This window comes from Octodon degus, unplaced genomic scaffold (genome assembly GCF_000260255.1).
Source record: "Octodon degus isolate 3935 unplaced genomic scaffold, OctDeg1.0 scaffold00244, whole genome shotgun sequence".
Classification (NCBI taxonomy): domain Eukaryota; kingdom Metazoa; phylum Chordata; class Mammalia; order Rodentia; family Octodontidae; genus Octodon; species Octodon degus.
This window is the reverse complement of record NW_004524820.1, coordinates 1456047-1475529: the sequence shown is the minus strand read 5'-3', so window position 1 is coordinate 1475529 and position 19483 is coordinate 1456047. Positions and strand designations below refer to the sequence as shown.

Below are 19483 nucleotides of genomic sequence, written 5' to 3'. Positions count from 1 at the left end.
CATCTCCCCAGCCCATTTTTTAGCTTTCTAGATTTCTAGAAATTCTCTAGAGCATCATTGACTCATGAAGTTAACAGATTTGAACTACTCACCCAAAACAGTATTGTGGAACGCCATTTGCGAGAAATTATTAAACCGAGTTGGTAAAAAAAATATTTCTGAGTTTCAGAATACCTAAAGATTCTTCCTAAGGGGCCAACTTGCCATACGAACCACACACTACTCAAACTACTGAATGACTAACACAAAACCACGTCACACAAGCCAGCAGAGAGAGGCACAATGTCGCATGTGACAGGTCTGAGCTCTTGTCACAGTTGGCACAGAGTGGACTACCTGCAGGATCTGCCAGAAAGCCAGAGACTCTCCAGAGACACAGATAAAAGACATGGTCATGTAAAAATCAAGCAACGTGGGAGAATGCAGTGTCCAGAAAACAAAAGCCAATAGATTCATACTAAGAAATGGCAGTCCTTTTGAAATAAAAATATAAGCTCCTCTGCTATTATAAGTAGGCAAGCTGAATTCTTTCTTGTTTACAAATGGTTTGGATCTCTCTCTATACCCTACTGCAGAAATTATCTTTAGCCCATGCTTCTTAGCTGAATCATTTGGCTTCATGAAAGATGAGAGGGATTGCTCCCCCACCCCACACATAGCTTCTGAGGAAGGCATTTGCCACGGCTGGGATTGGGTCATATTTCTTTCATGCACCTGCACCAAGGCACAATGTGTTTTCTAAGAAATACATCATATACATAAAGGCTGCAGAAATTCAGAAACAGCCTCCTAATTTTTTGACTCTAAAACAATAAAAAAGAAATCATTTATAATTTTTGCTGCACTTTGATATCTTGATATTTTTCAACTACTTAGAAGAAAGAATCATTCCTTCTTCCTAAACAAATTCAGGTGCCAATTACAAAACCCAATTTATCACTTAGCAAAAGCCCCTAAATGTCATTTTTGAAGGTGAAGAGCAAAGTCTGAAGAGCACAGGAGGCACAGCAGGGACTTTTTGATTTCTGGGATGGCAGGCATGTGGGGAAGGGATGGAGTTTAAATGGTCCTATCTGGCAAACTAAAGTAACCAGTATTTTGGATAATTAGCCAAAAGTATTTCCTGAGTAAAATGAGGTTTTGCTTTTTGATTACCCAGAAAACTGCCTCAATTTCTATTTTATGCTACACATGTAAGATCTGGTAAAAGCTCTTGATTGGTCAGACTGGAGTTTGACAATGTTGGGAACAAGTGAATCGAGGGTAAACTGAAACCCACAAAGTTTCCAAGAGCTTTGAAAAGCATCGTTCTGCATAACTTAACACTGGGAATATAATTTTATAAATGGAATATTTCTCAAGCATCCATAAAATTCAGGAAAAATAATAAAGATGAGTATTAAAAAATAAGGCTAACCAGGTATCATTTCATTTTACATAAAATAGAGATTGCATTCCCAGCTGGTCTGAAGTTAAGACAGCTATTTCCATTTACTATGCCCCTAAAAGCAGTTTTAAAAGTATCAGCTTCTCTGCTCAATTGTAAAATGCCTGCTAGTTTTTGAAGGAGTGCTTTGGCGGGTGAGAAAGATTCAACTCTAAAATGGCTAAAAGACAGTTTTATGAATCTCACTGTGTCTACAAGATGAAGTATTCAGGCTGTTATCATGTGCTTATATTTCCAGGATGTGAGCAGACAGCTCCTGCCTCTGTATTGATGACTGCTTACTATGCCGGCACCTTTTGTGCCACACAATAGGTAACACATCTGCAAAACTGCTCTCAGAAGCAGGAAAGGCAGCTGTTAAAATTACACTCTTTCTGCATTAAAACCACCCCCTAGTTGTGAGTCTTGTGAGGACCGTTAAGAAGTCATCTTACCTGATCCCTCTTGATGAGCTGTATATATTTGTAGCCTTCTGAAAACATCACTGGGGCCTGTTGTCAGTCTTCTATTATTAGGAAGAGCTCCACCTCTTGTGAAGCAGCAGAAGCCAAACCATTACAGCTTATAGACCCCCTAATTCCTATCTATTAGACAACCAGTTTCCCATTGGGTTGGAAATGACTGAAATTTGCATGCATATACAGTTTAAACAGAAATGTTTATTTCCATGGAAGAGGACATCTCAAGGTGGTACCAATTGAAAGTTTCTAATTCCTGGTCTCTTCTTGTACAAAATCCTAGGACACTACCCCCAGCAGCCCACCAGAATCTTGAGGCTAAGTCCAGATTGTGTTCAACACTACCCTAAAGCAAACAGGCACCTTACAAGGTTTTCTATGTTGAAACCCATGTCTCTGGTTAAAGCTAGAGATGGGACAGAACTCTTCTTGCAAGTTTCTACTGCTTTCTAGGAGGCTGGGTGCCCGACCAGCAGCATTCAAGAAGCAATAGCCCGAGAACCTCTCATGTTTTTCATTAGAAATGTGGATTTGTTTCCTGAGGCTGCAGAAACAAATTATTGCAAATGTGGTGGTTTGAAACAACATAAATATATGCCTCACACCTCCAGAAGCCAGAAGTCTGAAATCAAGGCGTCAGCAGAATCATACGCCCTCTGAGTCCCTAAGGGAGAGTCTGTCTTTCTTTGCCTCCTCCATTTCTGGTGCCTCCTACATGGTTTAAATTGTGACCACATCACTCTGAACTCTGCCTCCGTGGCCTCAGTGCCTGTTGTTTTGCTACTTTTTTTATAAGGATACTCGTGACATTACAGATCACCCAGATTATCAACAGTGATCTTATCAATTCGGATTCTTAACAATTACATCTTCCAGTGCCCTTTTAATAAATAAAAAATAAATAAATAAATAAAACACAATTTCTAGGAACTAGGATTTATTTTTGAGTGCCTGTTTTTCAACCTAATATCCAAGACCCTAAACCTGGAGTAACTACAAGTTTCTGAGGAGTCTCAAAGAGCCAATGTTGGGCCAGGGAGATGGCTCAGTAGAATAAGCACTTCCCTGGCAAGCACAAGTTTTGGTTTCTGCCCCAAAAAATCCAGGCTTCAAAGAGCCAACTTTGCCCTTGTTGATGGACATGAGGCTGTTGGATTATTTAATGTTTTCCTCCTATCTATGCAAAGCTTCTGTCTTCTTGGTGTTCCTTACAGTTTGGGTCTTAAATGTCCCCCAAAAGCTCACATATTGAAAGCTTGGTCCCGAGCTCATGCACTACTGAGAGGCAGTGGAAAGCAGGGCTCATTGGAGGAAGCATGTCACTGAGAGTCTGGTATATCCTAGAAGCTGTTTCCCCACAGTGTCAGGCTTGCTCCCTCATTCCCTCACTTCCTGGCCTGGATAAGCAGGCAGCTTTCCTGGCCCATGCTTTCCTGATCCTCTGCCTCATCCCAGGCAAGGAAATACTGGAGCCGGCAGATCACAGACTGGAAACTTCAAAACAATGAGCCAAAATAAACTGTTCCTTCTCTAAGTTACTTGTCTCATGTATTTTCTTTTGACAATGGAAAAATCACAGGGTGCATAGAGGCACAAAGGAGGCTGGCTTGCCTTGGCTTCCCTTCAGGCTTCATCCTCTCTCCTGTCACCTTCCCTGCACACAGCACCATGACATCGCTGCTATTAAAAAGAAGGGGAAGGGCTGTGGAGACAGCTCAGTGGCTAAAGAGCCTGCCTGGCAAGCGCAAGGTCCTGAGTTTGAACCTCAGTACCAAAAAAAAAAAAAAATCTTAAAATGATTTGTTTCTTTATTTTACTTGTTGCACTCAAGAAAGTGGCGCACGCTCCACAGGGTCTGCATACCCCTGTGCCTCTGTTTTGCCCCAGTCAGCACAAAGGGCTTTCCTCGCACACAGCAGTCCTCTTCATGCTTCACGCTTCCCTGCTAGTAAGTGAACCTGGCTAAGAGAATGTGACTTCACATTTTTTTTCTGAATCCATTGCTCTGCCAACTATTCTGGCCAACATAAAGACTGGTAGATATTGAGTTTAGGGGAGGATTTAAGAGCACAACCACATTCCACCCCAAAAAAATAATCCCTGCAAAGGAATAAATATGAAGGATGTTTTACAAATTTGGTAGTCATCTGTGGTCACATGAGATTTGGTTCAGCATCTGGCCTTTGTTCCAACACATACTGCAATAAGGAAGGAAGGAAGTTAGCATGACCACAGATCATCAGAGTCCAGTTCAGGAAACTTAGGTTAGTGTCATGCACCAAGGTGAAAGGGATAAGGAGAGCTTTTTTGCAACAGGTTTGCCACGATGGCACAGGTGTAGTGAAAGCCACCAGTAAATCAAAGCCAACGTGGGAAATGAAAAGACTCACATTAATATCACTATCGTTGGACACATGGACTCCAACAAGTCCACCACCACCGGCCATCTGATCTACAAATGCAGTGGCATTGACGAAAGAATCATTGAAAAATTTTAGAAGAAGGCTTCTGAGATGGGGAAGGGTTCCTTCAAGTATGCCTGGGTCTTGGACAAGCTGAAAGCCGAGCATGAGTGTGGTATCACCATTGACATCTCCCTGTGGAAAGATGAGACCAGCAAGTATTATGTGACCATCATCGATGTCCCTGGACACAGAGACTTCACCAAAAACAGGATCACAGGCACATCTCAGACTGACTGTGCTGTCCTGATTGTTGCTGCTGGTGTTGGTGAATTCGAAGCTGTTATCTCCAAGAATGGCAGACCCATGAACATGCCCTTCTGGCTTACACACTGGGTGTGAAACAACTAATTGTTGGTGTTAACAAAATGGATTCCTGGAGCCACCCAACAGCCAGAAGAGATATGAGGAAATTGTTAAAGAAGTCAGCACCTACGTTAAGAAAATTGGCTACAACCTTGACACCATAGCTTTTGTCCCAATTTCTGGTTGGAATGGTGGCAACATGCTGGAACCAAGTGCTAACATGCCTTGGTTCAAAGGATAGAAGTTCACTCCTAAAGATGGCAATCCCAGCTGAACCATATTTCTTGAAGCTTTGGACTGCATACTTCCACCCACTTGCCCAACTGACAAGTCTTTGCAGCTGCCCCTCCAGAATGTCTACAAAATTGATGGTATTGGCACTGTCCCGGTGGGCCAAGTGAAGACTGGTATTCTCAAACCTGGCATAGTGGTCACCTTTGCTCCAGTCAATGTCACAACTGAAGTCAAATCTGTTGAAATACACCATGAAGCTTTTAGTGAAGCTCTTCCTGGGGTCAATGTGGGCTTCAAAGTCAAGAACAGGTCAAAGATGTCTGGTGTGGCAATGCTGCCGGTGACAGTAAAAATGACCCACCAATAGAGGCAGCTGATTTTACTGCTCAGGTGATTATCCTGAACCATCCTGGCCAGATCAGTGCTGGCTATACTTCCATCCTGGTTGTCACACAGCTCACATTGCTTGCAAGTTTGCTGAGCTGAAAGAAAAGATTGATTGCTGGTCTGATAAGAAGCTGGAAGATGGGCCCAAGTTTTGTAACCTGGTGATGCTGCCATTGTTGACATGGTTCCAGGCGAGCCCATGTGTGTCGAGAGCTTCTCTGATTATCCACCTCTGGGTCGTTTCGCTGTTCGTGATATGAGACAGACAGTTGCTGTGGGTGTTATCAAAGCTGCGGACAAGAAGGCTGCTGGAGCTGGCAAGGTCACCAAGTCTGCCCAGAAAGCTCAGAAGGCTAAATGAATATGATCCCTGACACCTGCCACCCCAGTCTTAATCAGTGGAGGAAGACTGGTCTCAGAACTATTTCTCCCAATTGGCCATTTAAGTTTAATAGTGAAAGACGGGTTAATGATAACAATGCATCATAAAACTTTCAGAAGGAAAGGAGAATGTTTTGTGGACCATGTTTTTTGTGGCAGTTTTTAAGTTATTAGTTTTTAAAAATCAATACTTTTTAATGGAAACAACCTGACCAAAAATCTGTTGCAGAATTTTGAAACCCATTAACACAAAGTTTAAGGAGAAAAAAAAAAGAAAGGAGAAAATATTGAAAAAATATTGAAACCTTGGGAGTGTTTCCACCACCAATCCATGCGTCAAATGGGAAGTATGAATTTGTATTTCCTTGGTCAGTTTGGCTCCAGTTGCCTCAAAAATTTCAAAATGTAGGTAACTTGCTACTCTGAATATAATTCTAGAATTTAAAAATAGGTATTGCTATGCCATGTGATCCTTAAAGACATACATAGCCCAACTACTTCACTAGAAGCACATATGTAATACTTACAGAGTTGTACATATTTATTGCTCTTTGTAGGCATTTGTAAGTATTTTCAGGGATAACTATGACCACTAGTGATTTTTTTCAAGGACTTTAAACTTTTGGGATAAGAACTCAGTGGTGAGGAAAGAAGTAACTAAATAACTAGAAATAAAAGATACCATAGCTAGGATCACATCCTAAAGTTGCTCTTATTAAAGTATTTTTAAAATCTCAGCTACCAGGGCTGGGAAGATAGCTCAGGCAGAGGTCTAAGCACCTACCTGGCAAGTGCAAGGACCTGAGTTTGATCCCCAGTACCACACACCATGTCAGCCTCATGCCATGGCGGCCACTGAAACTGGGCATGGTGGCACATGCTATGATCCCAGCACTGGGGAGTCTGAGACAGGAGGATTACTACTAGCCCAAGCTGTGTAGCAAGATCCTGTAATAAATAGATAAATAAAGAAAGATATTTTTAAAAATCTCAGCCACAGACATGGCTTTTACATCATCTAAATCCAGAACAGAGTCTGCATTTGTCAAGATAGGCTCAGTTATGCTTCAGGAGTACATAACCCCCAAATCTTAGTGACTCGAAAAGCTTCCAAGGTCTGTTTCTACTCAAGCGACAAGTAGATCAGCTGAGGTCCTTTCTAGCACTGTTCACTGGGATTGAGGCTGACCATACGTTGACTGTTGTTCCTGGCAAAGGGACACAGCAAGCCACATCATTTTTATTAAGCCTGCCCACATCAGCTATCATGTCTGCTTATATCTGAATGGTCAGAGCAAGTCACGTGATCATTTTCGAGATCAGCAGATCCTGGGATTAGAGAGGAACTGAATACTTAGCGACTTTCCAAACATTTCATCTTTAATATTTGCCACAGAGACCAAGAGGTAACAGTCCGTCCTCTGCTGACTCTGAGGAGCATCACTACAGAAGAGCGGAGCAGGGCAGAGCTGCCAGCCTCCTCAGGTAGCCAGGAGAGAGAGGCGGAGACCACAACAGAGACGACGCGTGGCGAGGACTCGGCCCTCTTCCGCTTTCATTCCCTCTTGGGCCCCGGCCCACTGGCTTGTGCTGCCCTGACTCGGGACACCCTCCCTACTCTGTGTGTGATTGCATGTGCCAGCGGTTTCCAGCACCGCCTCAAGGACGCTCTCAGAAACTCGTTCTGCTGATTTCTTAGGTATTTTTCAATCCAATCGAGTTGGACAGTCAAGATTCACCATCACAGTCCTCTTTCTATACTTTTATTTTCTTTTTCTTTTTTTTTTTTTCTCTCTTTTTATACTCTTACAACACTCAAGATAAAATTTATTAAGGGCTGGCCAGATAGCTGAGCGGATTAAAGTGCCTACTTAGGCAGATTCAGGGACCAGAGTTAGAGCCCCGGCCTGCTGTGCCCGCCCCGCCCCCGGGGCTCACTGAAAAAGTGACTGAGACTGGGCAAGGTGGTGCATGCCTATAACCCCAGCGTTTGGGAGGTGAAAAGGGGAGGATCACTAGAGTCTGATCTGTGTAGGTAAACCCTGTACTAAATACATTTAAAAAAAAAAAAGATAAAACTTATTTTCTGAGACAACTTCTCAAATATTAGAAATGCCCCAACTCATCCATTATTTCTCATGTAGTAGGGCATGTGATCTTTTCTCGATACTTTTTTTTTTTTTAATGTATTTGGTACAAGGTCTACAGGGTCTCACTACGTACATCAGACTTGTAGTGATTCTCCTGTTTTCAGCCTCCCAACAGCTGGGATTACAGGTGCGCGCCACCACGCCCAGTTTCAATCGCTGTCTCAGTGAGCCCCAGGGGCGGGGCCGGCACAGCAGGCCAGCAATCGAACCCCAGTGCTGCTCTCTGCCCAAGCGGGTGCTTTAATCCGCTGAGCTATTTGGCCGACCTTCTCGATACTTTCTGTTTTTCCTAATCCCTATTCTGGTTGTAAATTTCCTTAGCATTCTCTCTGCCTTGTAGAACTTCCTACACATCTGGCTTCCAGAGATGTGTTTTTACCGCTGAATTTACTCCACTTGGCTCAAATGCCTGTGACCATGCTCTTCCCCTATCCCACAAACAAGATGCAGTGGAAGATACACGGTTATGGCACCCTAGGTATCTGTGTTTCATGATGCTGTTTGTACCTCATTAGTAAACATTTTCTTTAAATTATCTTGGATACTCATTAAATATTATCAGCTACTTAGAACCAAAGGATAATTATGAGTTTAATGGAGCGTGCACCAGCTTGCTCAAGTCTAACGTCTGTTTCTCTGCTGGGACCCCATTTTACTTTGCAGTTATCCTTCGGCAAAGCTACTCTACAAAGTCACTTTGGCAATAAGAAGTATTTAATTAGATTAATGAATTTTTATCGCCTCTCCTAGGGATTAGGCTTGTTAAATCCTGGCGACCAAAGAACAACAGATTTTTTATTACTAAATGTTTAGGGATGCACTGGCTGTGCCGCAGTGGCGGCCCTCATAAGTCAGCCTGCTCTGGGCAGTTCTACCTTGGATCCCTCGGTGGGCCGTGGATATTTGGCAGAGACAACCTGTGCCTTCCGTTAAATCACAGAAATCAAAATGCAAATGAAATCATGTGCATCCCAGACAGGGCTTTCGGCAGCTGTCTTGCTGTCAAAGGCTGCTGCCTTATTGTGCCCTGAGAAAATGTGTCCCCTCTTCTATTTGCAGGTGTTTGAGAGGAAAGGGGAAGCCTACAGTCAGTGCTGCTAGCTCTTCATGATGCTGTGGGTATCCACTGACATTTCTCTAAGTCACTGGCACGGTGACTAATAATAAAGCACACAGGGTGTATTTTTTTCAGGAGGGTTGTGCTATTCATTTAAGGATGTTGAGCGATTATACATATGTAAAAAAAATTTGGTATGTTTCTTAGCTAAAGCTTTGAATTATGGCAATATCTTTCATCTAGAAACTTCAAAGCCATTTTAAAAACCCACCCACATCTCTCTTCACATGCCTATCAGGCAGTTTTCGAGCATGGGTATCCCCACTTAGTAAACTGAACAACTGAGGCACAGAAGCGCAGAGTGGGCCAGAGTTGCAAACTAGCAGCGCAACAAAAGAACAGTCCTGCGATGACGAGGTTGATGTCCTTTCAGAAGTGTTCAAATCCAAATGTAATCATGGGATTATCTCTCAGAATTTTAAGATGATTCCCCAGTAAAACAGAAATGGGAATGAGCCCTCAAAGGAGCTGGAAGACTCCCGGGGTGATAAATTTTTTATCAGAGCAGAGTGGGGGAAAACAGAGAATGGAGACCTTTAAAGGAAGCATGGTACAACTCCAAGGGAAATGCAAGCTAAAATATTAACAAGGAAGATGTCTTTAAATTTAGACAATTTGTACACATTTAGGGCTGATTATACAACATCTAAAGTGACCATATAATTTATCACCCAAATTGGACATTTGAGATAGTACACTATTAACAATTCACACTCATTGTATCTTTTTCATTACTTTGTAAATTAAGCTAGTAAGCAATGTTTTAGTCTTTTGAATAGATGTTCTCATTTAGACATTGCCTAAGTGTTATAAAAACCTCACATTTTGATGAAGGAACCAGGAAAGAAGTAAAAAAGTTGAGTATGGAGACAGAATCCCCATAAGAGCAAAAGATGCCAAGTTTATAGTTGTTTTCTTACCCAAATATCAGTCTTCTTTTCTAACACTATGGGTGCAAGAAACCATACCTGTGAATAGAGTGTAAGAGACGAACTGATAAGCTAATTTCCCTTTCTTTCTAATTTTTTAAAATAGTGCTCTCAAATAAAAAAAAATAAAAATAAATAAATAAATAAATAAATAAATAAATAAAATAGTGCTCTCAGCAGCCTGCATGAGCTGACCAGACTAACGCAGCATGGAGAATGTGCCACTGAAGCAGGCACTTGCAGAGACATTTGTCACCATGCCAACGCTGCCAGCATTGGTGTCCCTACTGAGGGATTTGGACATGGTGACCATGAAGGAGGGTGAACCTGCCTTCCCTCTCACCCTGCTGAGGTGACTAATGGACGCAGCAGCATGCTGATGCTCTTCTCAAAAGTTTCATGTAAGGATCTAGAAAAAGAATGTGAACGACACCTCTACCCTAGGTCTATTCTCCAGAACCTCCTGAGCTGATGGAGCTGCTCTGTGCCTGTGCAGTCCTGTACAGTAGCTGCTCTCCGTGCAGCGCTATGGAGCGTTGAAATGAATCTAGGGAGACCAGAGAACTCGTTTTTTTATTTATCTTATTTCATTTTAATAAATTTAGATTTACAAATAACATGGGTTCCTTGAAATCAGGAGATGCTTCACTTTTTCAAGTTTTTAACACCTAAAAACATTTTGCATGTTAGAAATTATCTTTAACTAAGGAAGGGGTCCAGGCCCTGGTTCAGCCTGCCAAGCCAGAAACACTTAGAGTACCAGGTGTTCTCTGGTTAATGATGACGTCCACCTTCAAAATAGCGATTCAGCCATGGAGGTCCAGTGCCCCCATCACCACTTTAAAGGACCCCTTCTGTGGAGGGGAAATGAAGCAGCGCACCTACCCCTACCCACGAAGTGGAAGCAGATGTGAATCTGCCAGAGAATGAGATGCTCATGAAAGAGACTAAATGCTATCTTTCATTCCTTTCATCTACAGTTAAGATGCATTTTGAAGTAGCTGAGTGGTTGCCTTTGTGGTAATGTAATTTAACACTGTGTTTGAGTGACAGGTCTGAATCATCAGGGTAGCAAGATCTGTGCTGGTTTGGATGGCTCTTCTTCCAGCGGTAGAAAGCTAAGAGACTACAGACAGAACTCTTTTTCAAGCCCTTTGTAAACAACTCTGATATCAGGCTACCCCCTGCTGGACAGAGAAGGAAGAAGAAAACAGGCACCATTGAAAAGGACCCCCCTGTCTACTTCCTGACTGGGTGTTCTATTCTGTTCGTGATTCAGGAATCCAGCATCACAGGCAAGGAGGATGAACTCGTAAGGCAGATCCCCGGTCACGGCCTTCTGTTTCTTCTAGACCCTGATGAGCGTGACTAAGAGGTGGCCCGCCCTAAGTGGTCTGGGCTGGATTCTGTTTTATTTATAACAGGCTCGCTTTTTTATAATAGTCTCTACGGGTTTTTAAAAGGAATAACACATGTTTTATGAAAAATCTAATCCAGAAAAACCCTGGAGGAGTTGAAATTAATGCAGCTTGCAAACGCATCCGAACAAATCAATGCAGTTCATGGATATCAGCTGCCTAACCACCTGACGCAACGTCCGCTAGCTGCTAAACCATGCCACAGACACAGTCATTGGAGCTACATGGCCCTAACCTATAGTTGCAGCATGATGCCTCTGCTTGGCTCCTATGGCATGACAAATGGTCAACTTTCCTTTGCTATGACAGTGTATCTTACATTCCAAAGAAAACCAGCAGAATTGCAGCACATTTCTGACCCAGAGAATCATGGTATGTGCTGATTGCAAAGGAAATTCAGAAATAAATATTTATTTCTTATTTGATTTATTTATATCTTTAACCTTAACTATTCTACTCTTTAAAGAATTTGGCATTGGGGCTGGAGAGATAGCTCGGTGGTCTAAGTGCCTGCCTGGCAAATGCAAGCACCTGGTTTCAATCCCCGGTAAAACATCGCTCTGCTGGCCCCAGAACCCTAGTTGCACTGAGCAAGCTACCGAGATGGGGCTTGGTGGTGCACACCTATAGTCCCAGCTCTGGGGAGGCTGAGACAGGAGGATCACTATGAGTCTGAGCTGCATAGCAAGACCCTGTGCCAAATAAATAAAAGATTTTTATTTTTTTTTTTAAATAAGGGCCTGCCAAATAGTTTAACATATTAAAGCACCTGCTTAGGCAGATGCAGAGACCAGGGTTCAATCCCCAGCATGCTGTGCCAGCTCTGCCCCCCGGGGCACACTAAGACAGCTATTGAAACTGGGTGTGGTGGTGCACACCTGTAATCCCAGGGTTTGGGAGGCTGAAAACAAGATGCTCACTATGACATCAAGCTGTGTAGTGAGACCCTATAGACTCTGTACTAAATACATTTTAAAAACATTTTTTAAAGAATTGTGGTATTATCTATATCTATTTTACCTACCCCTAAGGCAGGATAAAGTACAGAATTAAATATAAATTCAACCAGATTAATAAGAAGTCATCTTCCTACATCCTTACCATAAAGAAGTCATAACAAGAATTTCATCAGAATAACCAAATAGCATATAAGCGGCAATGACGTGCTAGATGCTATTAGGCTTCATTCAAATGGTCCTTACCCTGGCCTTAAAGGGTTAAGTCAGACAGTGCTGAAGACAGGCTACACTCAGAGAAGCAGTAACAGTCTGAATATTGTCAGAAACAACCTATCACCAATTAATAACGAAATTAAATGTGTTATTTTATTCATTTTTCCCTCGCTTCATAATATAAAATCCTGACAAAAAGTTTCCATTGATGAAAACTGTATCTCTTCAAACACATTAACAAGGGTGTTCATTTGTTTACAATGAGCTATCCAAAGGGAGAGACATGGACAGAAGCCATGGTAAACCAAATTTAGTTTCTAAAAAAAAGATGAGATATTGCTAAAACAATCACACATCCATTTATTAAATCTGCTGCAGGGTCTGAACTGGCCTTACTAGAAATCAGGTAATGTCACTTGCAAAACTGTCCATCTGGTAAAGGGCAGCTGCCTGCAATGACTATGTTATGGTTTGTGTCTAGGTGTCCCTCCAAAGCCTCATGTAGTCTTGGGGCAGCCTCTGGAGTTTGTGATTGATTACTGTGGGACGCTGCACCTGCCCTGGGGCAGGTAATTTGCATCACAATGTAAGGTAGGAAGAGAAGCTAGCTGCTTGAGCTGCTGCTACCTCTCCTTTTGCGCTCTTGCTCTTTGCCGCCACCATGAAAGGTTGCCCTCTGCCATGTGCCACTCTGCCTTGGACCCAGCTGAATACGGACTGAAACCTCCACTAACTGTAAGCTAAATAAATCTTTCCTTCCTTCAATTTGAGCGTCAGGTATTTGTCCCAGCAATGAGAGAAGAGTAACTAAGACAGACTAAGACTGGCAATGGGGCGCAAACATCTTTATGCTCTGGGGCAGGGGCGATTCACCCCATCTTGGAGTTGTACTGATGGAAGGAGAAATGAGAGGAAGGGGAGAGAGTGCAGATCAGTGGAGCCAGCGCAGCATGTGGTGCCAGGGATTGAACCCCAGTCCCTGCGCGTGCCTAAGGAGGCACTTAGTCAACTGAGTTATCTTGCAGGCCCCAGCTCCTGCATTTAGAAACAGGCTACAGCAATGCAAACACAGTAACATTTGGAGAGAATGAGGTAAATCTCTTTTTTACTTCCACTTTTGTCTCCTGCTGTATAAAATGAAAACAGGAATGTTCATTTCTATTTTTATTTATTTTATTTATTTATTTTTGGACAGAGGGATTTTACTAATGCTTTAAAAAATGCCTCGATAATGAGAAGTGATGGGCACTCCTGCAGTGAAGTTCTGCAGGTTCAGAAAAGGCCAGACCCCACCGATCTGGATACCCCCAGTAAAGGGTGGTGCCTCTGGAGGTTCTGTTTGGATGGACACAAGCACAATACCTAACCCGATCTCGTTCCCTCTTTTTCCCAGACATTGTTCCTCTAAAATGAGTAGGTGTTAATAGCCACTGGGATGAGGGCCACTTCTCCTCTCAGGGGCCACTTCACAGCTTTATTGTCAGGCTTCTGAAAGCCTAGTGAGATGACAAGATAATGACCATGGTGGGCAGCGATTTATTTCCCATGACAAAGTTTCCATTGATGAAGACTTTCTATCTCTTCAAACAAAGAGATTAATTACATTAACAAGGCTTTCGTTTGTTAAAAACAAGCCATCCAAAGGGAGAGGCAGGTACAAGAAAAACCTCTTTAAGATTTTTCCACTTCTTAAAATTTGAGTGATGATAAAGAGATCAATTTATAAGTTATTTTGACCCCCCTCAAAAAAAAAAAGCCTCTTAAGATAAACTTAAACTCATGAAATGAATAAGTCACATTTAATAGTATCCTGGCCATTTTCATGATCAATGTAGATCAATCTCATTTTAGCTAGAGTATTTAATTTTTTTTTCAAATAGTGATTTCCAACTAGGATCATATGAGCCACAGTTCAATTAATCTATTCCATGCTAAACTACCTCATGACAAGTAGCACTTATTACACATCTAGTGTGGCCCAGACACCATCATGACACTTCATACACATCACCACATTCGGTCCTCAAGAGGGCCTTACAAAGAGCATTCATGATTAGCAGTTTATAGATGGAGGATGAAAGAACTTAGCTAAGGTGACCTTGCAAGTGGGACTCATCCACCAAGTGATCTGCAGTGACCTCCAGATTCTGGTCTCCTAACCACTGTGCCATGGTTCATGTAAAACATGGAATCTAGTCCCTAATTTATATGCAACACATAGTGCATATGTGATCAAACATACATGCATATGCCCAGATATATTCAGGTACTCAGAGCTATGGCACTTAAAAAGTGAACCCATACAGCTCTAAAATTTAAAAAGGAGTAGACAGTTGTTTGGTGCATATAAAACACCTTGGCAGCCAACGTCAATCTGATCCACTTGCCTTTCTGGACCTATATCTGAAATAATAAAAATTAAGGAAGCTGAATATCTTCGGTGTAATCCTTAGCTGCATTTGTCTGCGTAATCTATGATACTGTGCATGTCAACAAAAGGGTCTTAATTCCCCTCACCAGTCTTTGACAATCCCTGTCCTTGAAGTTTGATTCAGTATTGCTGGTATCTGATTTAATGCCCCAAACCATCCCGATGCAATAAATCTCTTTACAGAACGAGACTAAAAAAAGAGACAGGTGTGAGTGTGTTTTCATGTTCTGGTACTGCAGGTGCGAGTTTAGTCAGACACCAAGTTTTCACTCCATTTGCTGAGATGCACTCTGCGGATGAGGATGTCTCTCTGTGTGACAAGGGTGATGTTAATTTCTCATGAGTCACGTGTGCAGTGACCAGGGGAAGAAATATAATCAGTCCTTCCTGAAATTGGATCTGCAAAGGTACCTGGTAATGGAATGGAAATATCATAGAATCTGCTTAGAGCTAAGGTCTCGAGACATCTATTCTGCTTGGCACTGAGAAGAAATTTTTTTAAAGAGAGGAAAGGGGAGAAGGATAAAGTGGAAATTTAATTTTGAGAAACAAGGATTAAAGGTTCCATTATTCATGCTGTTTTCACTGTATATATTGAGTTAACAATGTGTGATTTTACTGGATGAAAATGTGGGCCCCATGCAAGGGGAGTGTGGTGCAGATAAATCCCCACAGTGACAGTAATGAGTGAGGGTTAGTGTCTTGTCGGCATGAGGCTGCAAACAGTCCTGGGTTCTGAGCTGGTATAATAAGTGGAGATTGTTCCTGGACTTACTGGGGAGCCCAGATAGTTTCTGCCACAGGAAAAGCAACCCCCCTTGAGGCGGAGAGGCACAGCCCTGCTACCCTCCTGCTTGTCCTGTGGTAATGTGCGAATTGTGGGCCCAAAGTGCAAACTCCCGGCAGGGGGCAGGGCTGCAAGCTCCTCGGAGTTGGCTGCGTGGCTTCTTTTATTTATTTATTTATCCTGTCGACATACTGTTTTGTCAATACTCGAGTGGAGGTGTCTCTCCTCCTTACTGAACCCTTTCCTATCCCCAGGGTTAGGGGTCAGGAGAAGAAAAGCTATTTAACAAGTTAAGCAAAGGAAAGCTCAAGTGCTGATCAATCCAGAGTGAAGGGGGGAAAAAGGAGAAAAACAGGTAAAAAACTGCTGTGCCCTATAATGAGTCCCAGTCTATGCCACCTGTACTGAACCCTAAGATCAGATAGCTAAAGAAAGGTCTTATAAAAAGGAGGTTGGTAGCAGCTCATCTAAGTCTCATAATGTGCTGTCACAATAAAAGAAAAAGGAGACCGAATCTCAGAACTCTTAGTGTCTGAGATTAAAGAAGAAAAGGGATCTTTATATTCCAAAGCTGATCCTGGATATAAGCTATATACATTCTAAAACTACATATCTTATGACTACCCAATATTAACCATTGAAAAGTGTGCTCATCAGCATTAGGTTGAAAAGTGGATCAGGAAAGAACCATCGGTGGATGTTATAACTAGGAAAAATGCAAGATAGGGTGAAAAATCTATGTGGTCAAGGAAAAATTACCTGTATAATGGAAGCTCAGGCACTATCCTGACCAGATGATCAAAATTAGCATCAGCCATGAGGGGAGAGGCCCACTGTCATTTGCCTGGTTATGCCACAAGACCTGGTATGGAGCATGCTGGAAAAATAGGCCTTTGAGTTAAGCAGAAACTAGGCATGAGAGCTCACCTGACAAGACAAAGAATGTTCTACTAGGAAATAGATAAGGGCTGGTATTCTTCCAAAATGCCAATGTCAAAAAAGACGGCTATGAAAACGTTCCACAGTAAAGGAGGCTCAGACATGACAACTCATCACAATGTATGACTCAGACTGGATCCTGTATTTTAAGACCACTGCTGGGATAATTAGAAAAATTAAAACATGGATCCTAGCCTAGACAAAAAGTATTCAATTGTCAAACTTTCTGAAGCAGAAGCTGGAGCTGTATTGAGATTATATAAGAAAAACATAGTAATTTACTCAGAAATATTTAGGGATAAATACAATAGTATATGTAACTTACCTTTTAAATGATTCAGAAAATAGTATGAGTATATAGGCATATATAAAAAACAATATAGAGACAGATAAAAAGGTAGATAGATAGATAACAAAGAAAGAGAATGAGGTAGAACGTTAACAATAGGCAAATATGGTACAGACTTTAGGATATTCTTTGAATAATTATTCTACTCAATGTGAGTTTTCTTTCTTTTTTTTCTCTTTTTTTTTTTTTTTTTTTTTGGTGGAACCAGGGATTGAACTCAGGCCCTTGTGCTTGCCAGGGAAGCACTTATTCTACTGAGCCATCTCCCTGGTCCCTCCATGTGAGTTTTCCATAAATTTGAAATATTTTCAAATAACAATTTTCTTTAAAGAATTTCAAGTCTTCAGGTTGATACTATATCCTCCTCGCTTCATTTGAATAGAGGACATGACAGATAAGCACTGGAAATCCTTACCCAGTTACTCTGAGTTAGTCAAACCGTCCAACACTCAAACCCATCCCTGTCTCTCACCAATAAAGCAGTTATAGGTGACACTCCCGTACCGTATCAACATTACATGTATAAAAGAAAACAAATAAAGCTGCCTTCTACCTCTCAGAGTCATGTACCCTTCAACATTGGAATCCCCCCAAAATTTTACATTTGGAAATTCCTAATTATGGTCATCCATGCCATACTCTAACATTCCAACCCCAAAATAAACGATAGCAAATGACGGCATTCTAAAGCATTTCAGTGGAAGACCGTGAAACAGTAGAACCTCAGTTCACAAACACTTCTGTTCACAAACATTCTGTTTGGTTCCCAAACAGAAGCATCTGGCAAAACTTTGCTTTCATCAATGAACTTGGCCTATGAGGGCAACACCGTCATGGCAACTTTCCAGGAATCATGCAACAAATTGTTTCTGAGCAGAAGTACCACTGTGTTGGTGTGAGCCCTTTTATTCAACCAGCAATGTTTAATATCTCTTTCTCTTTTTATTTTAGGACAGGGTCTACAGAGTCTATAGGGTCTACAGGGTCTCACTGTGTAGATTGGACTTGTAGTGATCCTCCTGTTTACAGCCTTCCAAGTGCTGGGATTATAGGTGTGTGTCACCACACCCAGTTTCAATTACTGTCTCAGCGGGGCCCAGGGGTGGGGTCAGCATGGCAGGCCTGGGGATCAAACTCCTGGCCCCTGCATCTGCCTAAGCAGGCACTTTAATCCTCTGAGCTATTTGGCTGGCCCTAATGTTTAATTTCTCTTCATTGATATTCCACAAATGTTCAAGCTCTTGGCCACCTTGTCTCAACTCTGTTCGAGGGCCTGAATGACAATCCTTCATTTCTATTTAACTTCTCTCTGATCCTGTAGTTTGATGAAATCATCATGACTTCCTCTAGGAGGAATTGCCCTTAGGAAACACACTCACCTCACCCACATGATAATTTTTTTTTCTAACTATGTATCAGTTGCTCAGAATGGTAGAACCAGGGTAACCTGTGGCACATACCTGTGTACAGTGCCAAGCGCAGAGCTGAAGAGAAAAGCAGAGTGCAGAGATTAGCTGCAGAGGGTACAGCTGAGCTCTCAGACTGGAGCCCACCTCCTTGGTGGTCCTGAACACTGACTATCCACCCAGACCTGTGAGAGATGGCTCTGCATCTCACTTAATGGCTCAGGTACCTTCTGCTCAGCCTGTCAGCCACCCACCTGCCTTTCTCAATAAGCAAACGTCTACCCCTCAAAGGCATTCTGGACTTACCTTTTTCTTATGATCTTGGCCATCTCTAACCCTTGCTGCTTCCATGATTTTGCAATGCATTTAGACAAATGGTTTAGTATTTCTCTATTATAGTCACGAGGTAACTGGGCCAAATTAGTCTACTGGACCAAATTAGACATTGCTTCTTGTCTCAATATTATTATTAAGTGGATAAAGGAGGATGTAATACTTGACCAGAGAGAAATTTGCATTAAGCATCGACAGTTACAAAAACAATTGCAAGCTAGAAAGAAAGAGGTTTCATAGGCATTAAAGCAACTTCTAGAAAGAATTGAATGAATGTAATCTACAAGGTACAATAATATGTGTAATGGTTAATTGATTGTGCTAACTTTAGAAGTTTAGAAACTTAATTAAATTAGCTCAACAATTCTACACTCTAGGGAATAGAGGACCTGCCCTAGAGTTGCTCATCACCTGGATGGTATAAAGAGGAAATGAGGAAGAACAAACTTGCTTCTATAGTTCAGAGGAGCTCCAGTCTTCACCTTCAGCTTGGACATCATCTCCTGGATTCTAGTGCAGACTCTTCAGCTTCCTCCTTGGGCCCTTCAGCCTTCTGGTGTAGATTCTTCAGCCTTCCACTGAAGACCAATCAGCCTCCCACCATAGACCTGCATGGAACACTGCAGTAAGCTCCAGACCTTGGGAAACCTTCAGCCTCCAGCGTACAGATATCCTCTGAACATCTCCTCATCCAACTCTGTAGCTGACCATTATAAGCCAATCTTATAATTTTTCATGCAAGGGTATATCTTGTGTTGTATATGTTCCTCTAGTAAA

At 42.1% G+C, this 19483-nt stretch overlaps 1 pseudogene; it reads left to right on the top strand.

Annotated features, from left to right (window-relative positions):
- Positions 1–5655, top strand: part of LOC101589386 — a 172311-nt pseudogene extending 166656 nt beyond the window's left edge.
- Positions 5656–19483: the final 13828 nt, after the last annotated feature.